The sequence below is a fragment of the Papaver somniferum genome, unplaced genomic scaffold (assembly GCF_003573695.1).
Source record: "Papaver somniferum cultivar HN1 unplaced genomic scaffold, ASM357369v1 unplaced-scaffold_133, whole genome shotgun sequence".
Lineage (NCBI taxonomy): Eukaryota > Viridiplantae > Streptophyta > Magnoliopsida > Ranunculales > Papaveraceae > Papaver > Papaver somniferum.
Window position 1 is genome coordinate 15,231,455 of NW_020622492.1, and position 9,227 is coordinate 15,240,681.

General features: G+C 34.5%; 1 long non-coding RNA gene across 1 annotated transcript; it reads right to left on the reverse strand.

Moving 5' to 3' along the window:
- Positions 1-5,655: 5,655 nt before the first annotated feature.
- On the reverse strand, positions 5,656-8,240 carry LOC113333770. Its single transcript, XR_003352337.1, has 2 exons — positions 6,545-8,240; positions 5,656-6,347 (listed from the first exon to the last, which is right to left on the reverse strand). It is a non-coding gene; the product is annotated as an uncharacterized LOC113333770 (long non-coding RNA).
- Positions 8,241-9,227: the final 987 nt, after the last annotated feature.

The following is a 9,227-nucleotide window of genomic DNA, read 5'->3' on the forward strand; positions in this document are numbered from 1 at the left end:
ACAGAGAATTAACTGAAAAACTGTTGCAAGGAGACTGTTATCTAAATAGATAGAAAAGATGACAATTCCTGAAGAAACTGTGATCTTTTCTTCTTCTTCTTCTTCTTATTCTTGATCAAACACGCTCTGCAACTGTTGGTTTTCTCTGCAACTACTCCAAACGACCCCTAAAGACTCGATGCTCCTCCTGGGACTCGTATCAACCCTTTTTATACATAACAGGGTCCAAAATCCCGAGAAATCTTCCACTTTCCTCCTCCAAAAGTCTCGGACTTTTGTTTCTCATTTTATTCTCCTACACGTCTCTGCCTTGTTAAATTCTTTCCTAAACTCCGTCCAAACTTGATAAAAATAATTCTTGGTGAATATCTTCTCCATACCTTCACGTACCTTCCATATATATCCACTATTCCCGGAAATATTCTTTCTTTTGTCCCGTGAAACCAAGAAAACCCGAGACCCTGTTTAACTCAAACTCTGATGATCTGGTCCAAGATTTTCGATTAGAACACCCATTCAATCCCTTTTTATCCCAAAAGAGTTTATCCAAAGCAAAAACAGCGATTGAATCTCCCTACAACTGGCCCAAAACTCGAAACAAATCCGAGAAAGTTTCCTCTCCTGTTTTGCTTCAACACGACTCTGCAACCAACTCTGATCGATCAGAAGACATACATCAGGCCTGTTATGATCCAACAGGTCCATCCCAACGAATATTTGTGATTGAATCTCATTCAGTCACATCCAAGTTTCGAGTCCAAACTCTGCCAGCGCTGGTTCCATTTTCCCGCCAGTTTCTTAATTCAAACGGTGATGAAGAAGGGTATCCCCCTATCGTCTGATGGGGTGCGAATATCACTTTGGGTGTAAATAGTAGATTGGGGTGAAAATAATGAATGGGTACCCCTTAGAAAATGAGGTTCCCATTATCCAAACTGAGAGCCCAAATAGTAATTTTCTCCCACGAGCGCAAATACCGCTTTTCGAGCCAATTTTCCTACAAAAGCTTATTTCTCCGAAAACACCTACAAAAACATAAAATAATCAAATAAGTATAAAATCGAGCACTAACAATACACATAATTGAGATTATATTAGACACAAAAATGTGTCTATCAGATACCCCCAAACTTATTATTTGCTAGTCCTCGAGCAAATCAAATTTAGAAAATAAAATCCTAACTCACTGTCGCAGGCATCGTCGGTTGAATTTAGTGTATACAACAAGCCTTTAAACCCCTGGGTGTCCCTAGTGGCCGAGTTGTAGTCTCATAAGGGCTTACAAGAGATATACCCATAAAACCTTTACTCCAGACCCTAACTATCTACGTGAAACCTTGGAAGGCACTAAAGAATCTCCTTGGTTGGCATACTTATTAACTACAGGAGGAAGTACCCTGATGCGAAATTCCAATTGTTGTACACGAGTTTACACTCAAGCATACGAAAACTCATATATAAGAGATGGATATAGAGAAAAAAATAGATGGTTTTGATGTTGACTAGGTGAACGGTGTTTCCCATATCTGTCTGAAGGCCACTGCCAAAACGAACCTATCCTAATGGACTGAGATACCGGTCTGGACTAATATCAACACACTGGCATATACAAGGGAACCAGTGGTCGATAATCCTAACTCTAGGTCAACTCAGCTGGCATATACAAGGGTATCAATGGTCGACTTTATTGAATTTATTCCGGTTGGTCTGGTCCCAAATTATTTTTTTCTCTTTTTTCATTTTTCTCATTTTTTTCTTTTTTTCTTGGTATCTCAATCACTCTATCTCACCCTAGCAGTGGTAACAACTTGATTCATGAGCCCCACCTAATCACTTAGAAAAACATATTTTAAAAAGAAAACAAAATAAAAACAGAAGTGAAAAGGATTCAACGAGATATGGCGAAACTACCATGTTTTTTTTCTAACACCTGAGATCTGTGCATTTATGAATAGACTCTTTAGATGTTTCCATCTAATAAGATTGGTTCCTCAACTCCTACAACCAAGATGCTTCCATCCACTTAGATTGGTTAGTGTCATCCTTAATAAGCATAAATTTCTAGGCTCTGGAGTTTATTAATGCAACTAAAAAGTTTCTCCCATTCCCCCAAACTTAAATCTAACATTGTCCTCAATGTTCTAAAGATAAAATTTAAAGCATGAACAATGAGAAACTGTTATCATTTGAAGCAAAAGAGATAAGGAAAGATATTACCGTGTTGCATGAATATTGGGTTACCTCCCAAGAAATGCTAAGTTTAAAGTCTTCATCCAGACTACGAAAGGATTAGTCACCTCATAAAATCATAAAGTAATAGCCGAAATATCTATGGGTCATCTAAACCAAATAAATCTACCACCAATAAAAAGAATCTGCAATATGCCAAGAAAATTAACAAATAAAGCACACCCTCGTCTAGTTTCATGTTTAATACAACTATATCTAGTTGTGGTTCGGGTTCAGGTTCTATAACTGGGTCTAGATAAAATATTTTCATGGGCTGCATTTCCTCATAGGTTAGATCCAAAGTATCAGTTTTAAGAGTATGGAAAAACTCAACTAAAAACTTCGAAGCACATAATAATAACCTGAATAATTTAGGATCCTCTAAGTCAATCAAATTTGACTCACACAATTGACGACAATGAAAGTGATGGTCATTCTTAAGCAAATGTGTCGATTCTAATCTCCTAAAATACTTAGGCTTAGTCTCAAAACTTAATAATTGACACATTTGAAACTTATATGTTCTCACAATTGGAAGAAAAATATTTGGTGGGAAAACAAAATCAATCTGGGTATTATAGCCTGGGTAAACCACATCAACCAGAGGATGGGTTCTAATAACTGAACTTCCTTATGGACATCATTAGGTTCAGGAAAAAGTGTCTGAAGATGATCTTGTAAAATGGTAGAGGTACATATGTCAAGTCCCAAGTGAGGGATCTCTGTGAGAGCCAAAGGTAAGGCACAAGAAGAATGATAATCACCCCCAAACTTAGATTTTTGGGTTTCTATAGATATACTAGCTACAATTTCCCTAATTTCTAGATCATCATAATCCTGAAAATGGTCAATTGCTTCGTGTAGATTATACTCAGGTGATGCATCCTCACTCATATTTAAAAGCTCTACGAGTTCATCTTCTTCGTCTAAGACTATTGTTTTTAAATCCTTAGACTCTAAAATAATATTCTCAAAAATAAACTCGTTCCTCTAAATCATTATCGGCTTCGTAACTACGAAATTCTACATCGTCTAAAACGGTGGTATCTCTAGTCAAATCCTCGTCCTTTTGAATAGGTGAATAATTATTAAAATTATTTGGATTTGAACTAGAAATAATATTATTATTGCAAAGCTCAATTGGAGCAATAAATTCCTGATCACCATGCCTACATATTTCAAATTCTTCATCATCACTATCCTCATCATAATCATCATAATAGCATGAAATTTTTTGAACCTCATCTAAAAAAGTAGTGTTACCAATTCTAACCCCGTCATCCTGATTATGCAAATAACTATCCTCATTTTCAAGGGTACTATTGGAAACACTAAGATTATTTCGAGCAAAACTGTTCTGGGCCTCTAACAACATCTTTTGAGTCGCCTCACATGACTTCCTTATGGTATCGTGACTCAACTCACATGACTTCCTTGTGTTATCGTGTATAAAAGATTCACTCATAGGTGCCTTTTTTTTATTCATTTCTAACACAAACCTATTTGTATTCTCAGTTAATTGATTGAGAGACTCTTCTAGAGGAAAAACAGGATCAGAAGGATCATAATAAGGACTAGTTTTCAACATTTTCATTATATTGTCCAAAGACGAGGAACTGGAACTATAATACTCCTTATTTCCTTGCTCGTACGATCGGTGCATGTGTGGATAGTAATTGGGATCACTATGGTATGATCCATAACCTTCAAAAGTTTGATGTTCCCAACCACTATTTACACTATGGTCAAAGTAATGTCCATTTTTAAAATCAGACGGATATTCATTGTATTGGCTATTGTAATACCAGTTCGACATTTTGTTGCAGGGGTGTGAGTTGTCAAATAAAACTCACTGACAAGGGGATTCGTGGGTGGATAGAGTCTTACCTCCCGTACCAGACGGGAGATGAACCGTTGAAGTCGACTCATGCCACCGAATCCGATGTCAGTGTACGAACCCGAGGGGCCGGGACAGTATCGTAACTGTCGTCCTTCCCTGCAAACAGTTTTTATTTAATTTTAAACCCTTCCTTAAGGTTTAATAATAATGTCCAAGTCCAAAACAAAGTCCAAAAATGTAGCACCCCCTAAGCTAGCAGCTAACTAAACCAACAGATTAAGCTAAATAAAGAGGCACTATGAACCTATAATCATTTATTTAAACATTCAATTAAGAAATTTGCTACAAAACTTAACCCAAAACTAACCCCGCTCAGAAATATATATATACAAGAACTCCTTTCAAATGATACATATACAATAGTCATTTGGTTTGCAAATAAAATTTACAACATAATAAACATAGCAATATTTAACTAATTAATGGAGTCAACTCCTCAAAGCTTTCGCTGTGCAACTCTGATCTGTCTTTGAAACTGAAAGTGGAAAAGGGTGAGCACAGAGTGCCCAGTAGGAATAACATTTAACTTTAAAGAAATCATGAGCAAGATTTGGAAAACAATTAATGTTTTCCCAAACATCAGTGACTAAGTCACTGGAATGCATAAACATGTATATGGACAAACTCCTTCGTCAAACAATGTATAATATGGTTGTGCAATTCCGAACTCGCAAATCCACACCTAATCGTACATATGGATGTCGACAATTCCGAACTCGCAAACTGTCGACCGATATAAGCATAAAAGTTGAATTCATATAGATATAAATGTGAAGGAACGTATCCTATATACCATATGTGGAAATTCTCATTTCCCATAACAATTCATAATGACATACCTTACTAGTCCTTTCCATTTCATGGAAAAATCCAAAGAATCGACAGAATTATCATAATGCAGTTTATATAAAGCATGGAATGCATGACAGACAATGTATGAGTTGATAAACATAAACTTTTGTAAAAGAAAACAACAATGGTTTCAAAAGAGTTAAAGTATTCCCACCTCTTTTGATGACAAGCCACGCCTACTTCGAGATCCACGATCCACTGGTTCATCCTTTGAATCGATCGTTGTTAAATAGACTAACTTTTAATCACACAAGCACTCTAAGAATTTATCCAAAAGGATCATACAAGTCTATTCTATGGTTCTAAGCCCATTAACTAAGTCTTATGAACATCTACAACTTTGTAGAAGGAACCAAAGACTAATTCAGATCATAAGAGGTCCAAAATATCAAACTAATGAAACTAACTCTAATCTCAAGTTCACTAAACTCGGCCCAATAATCTAAAGCCCGATCCAACAGTGTTAACTAACGGTCAATAACATTCAAAGGTTTAATTAACGGTAAACGTCCAGTCAAGGTCAAGTCCTGGTCCAATGGTCATGTCTAAATCGTTCAACTGAGTCAACTCGGGTCAAGACAGGTAACTCAGTGGGTCAATACGATTCAACTCAGTCAGATTAACTGAGTCAGCTAAGTCAGACACTGACTGGGATGACTAATAGGCTAATTCTATTGCTGCTACAAGAACACAACCTGATTCTATTCATTTGATCACTACATTCATTCACATAGAATTATACAATTCAATATACAACTGTAATCTAAGCTTTACCTGCAATGGTAGTTACAAGCTTCCACTGAAGAGATTCAACTCAACATATTCATCTAACCATCATTCCTATAACTCAGTCACATAACATCTAATTCAACTTCTTCAAGTCATAAGGTTTGTCTTCACTACAACTTAACTCTTCCCTGAAACAGAATCCAAGTTCTTGCAATACAACTGACCCACTTCAGTTTTCAACTCTTTCTTCTTCCCTTTTGGATACAGCTTCCCAGTTCAACAATATCAATACCAACATCAGTTCCACTGTTGAACAATGAACACCAAAGTCTCAATTCCGCTTATATGCTTCACGAGGCAGTAATATTGTAAATTCACATCCACTAACAATTTCACCTACACAACCAAATTCAATCCATTCAAAACAACACCACCACCTTCAATTCCATCTCCATCCAATCACCATCTCACATTCACCAGATTGAAATCCTACAACCACTACAACCACCAAAGTTCCTAACAATCTAACTAAACTAAGACATAACTAAGACCACATCTCTTCTTATTCAGTTCACCACAAATTCTGCTCCAACACTATCCCCTCTACTTTCTCAAGTCAAACACAAACAACAAGTACCTGCAAATAAGTCATCCATATCAGTAATTCATACAAATTCCTTGCCAAGCCATTCTCTCAATCCATACCAGATTCTCTGTAACACTATGTATTTCAGCTAGAACTATAATTCTAGTTCATATCTCTTCAATTCCCAATTCAATAACAACTTCAATATAAAGAACCAAATAACTTTACTAACTGATAGAAACAATTACCTCAAGACAGAGTTATTGAAGTAATTGAATTAACCTCTTCTTTGGCTTGATCTGATTCAACACCTCATCTAAACTCAGAAACCATTAAACCTCCATCTCATTCAGATTCCTTCAATACTAGTCTTATCCATGTTCCATCTATTTCTTCTTATCCAAAATCCTCAAGGACAACCCTAATTTCTCTTCCTAATCATTCACATGAAAACCCTAATTTACTGATTCACTCCTCAAACAACTTTACAGCCTCAATCAATCATCAACTACGAACAAACCCATCACCAATTAATCTTCCAAACCTTCAATTTCATCTTTTACAACCTCTCTAAATTTATTACAACCCTAACTCAATGATTCTTCATCAAAACAATCAAACCCATCTTCTATTTTTCTCAAACATTATCTCCTTCATCTTAAATTTCATCTTCCGTAGTTTCTCTGAGTTTTTGTTACAAACCTTAGATCTTCGATTCATCACTGAATCCACTAAAAACAATTGATAATTCTTCTTCCTTGTTCTAATAATGAAACCCCATCATCTACTGCTCGATTTCATCATCAATTTCTCACAAACCCTCAATCAACTCACGAACCCTAACTCTCACGTTTCTTTTCTCCATTACAGATCACAACGATACCATCTTCTTCTTCAAAATTAGCATAATCATCAAATCCTCATTCCTTTATAGATCCTCACGATTTGATTCTCTCAATCACACCTTAATTTCGTCTCTCGATCTTCAGCAGAAGAAGAACAAGAAAGAAGAAAGAGAAGAGAAGCAGGGAGAAATAGAAAGAAAAAGAAGAAAGAAGAAGGGATAAGAGAAAACATATTTCTCTTCGATCGGTGGAGATAAGACCGACCCAATTTGCTGAGACACCTACTCACTTCGACACGTGCAGCCATAAGGGTAATATCCAAAATTACTTTTTTACCCTCCGAGACAAATTGATAAATCTTTTTCACCCAGTATCCGAAAGATGCTTGCGAGCAATTCATTTCGCATAACTTTTCGAGATCTAACCGATGGTACTAGTTTCGTATCTAGATCATTGTTAGATTAATTCATATTAGTTATCGTTCGTGTTAAACTAATCCAGTTATTATCGGTTAATTCTGCACTTGATCGGTCTAATAGCGTTGACAAGCTTGCAGGTCTTTACATTCTCCCCACCTTGTTTATTTTCATCCTCAAAAATCAAACCATCCTTATGGTCTTCAGAAACTCCCTACCTTATAGAATAATCCCATCTCCTGTCTAAGCGCAGACAACATAAAACGAAGCACAAACCTATATGGCTTTCTACAAATATTTATAATTTGTAGCTCTAGGTTCAACTATACTGATTTAATTCTATCCAAGAATTAAGTCTAAATTTCTTACATGAAGCTCTATAAAGGAAACTATGCCTTTTAAATTTGAATTCTCTACACTAACTTCTATTTCAGTAAGTTACTGGTTCTAATTACGAGGGAAAATATTCTATAAGCTTCTAAATAAAATTCCGGATCTATATGTTCATTATCAGAAGCAAGCTTTCCTTCTATGCCTAGTGATACAAGAATGCAGTTTCCCTGTCTAGGTTCGCGACGCCTGACAATGCCTACCTATGTAACAAGTATCACAGGAACACAGAATTACCAACCTCACTATTCCCCAGTGCTGGATTAACTAAGTATTAGTTTATTAGAATTAATTAGTCCCTAAACTATTATCATAATTGGTTTAAGTCTTATAAATTTACTTCATAAAATATTTAAATAGTTCACATCATTTTTAAGCAATTTAGTCATCAAAATTTATTCTATTTTCATTTATTATTTATTTATTTTATCAATACAAGTAATCTATATTCGATTCATGTCAATTTTTAATGTTTGATATTTTAACTTTGTTGTACTACCGTATAAATTTTAAATTCATGTACTCTTTAAAAATAACTTAATGTTATATCCGTTATCCAAATGTTACTATTATTGTTTCCATTATATCTATTTGTTTATTTCATTATGTGACGTGATATAGGTAAACAACCGCTAACAATTTGATTGTTGTTTGGTATTGATATTTTATTATTATGATAACATTTATTTTTTTATTTCTTAGGCCGATACAAGTTAATCGTAATTAATTAATGCCAAGTTTAATTTTATTATCAATATAGATTTGATTTGATCTAACTTTATTCCTTAAATTTTATATTATTGCTAAGTCTTATGATTTTATTCTCACGTAAAGATTGATATAACAGATTTTACTTATTCATATTAAATTCGTATACTACATCTTGCTAAATATTGACATTGGTAATTTAATATTATTTGAATTTTTGAGTTTGCGTAAAATCATAATATATCATAATATTCTTTAGATTTTTGCTTATCCTATTAATATATGAATTTATTTTCTTTTATTTATGATCTTACACTAAACATCCGAATACTATTATTATTACTTCATGTATATTTGTTTCATTTTAAAGATTTATAGAATCATTTGTTAGACTAAAGATAATTGTGGTCTTCAAGATTACTAACAAGTTGAGTCTTTTTTATTTTATGCATTATATCCTCACCTTCTTATGTCTAACGCCTAATAAATATTATATTAATTATCAAATTTAAACGCAAAACATACACTTATAATTTTTCATTAGTTTAAACCACAAGGCTTAGTTGTAGATA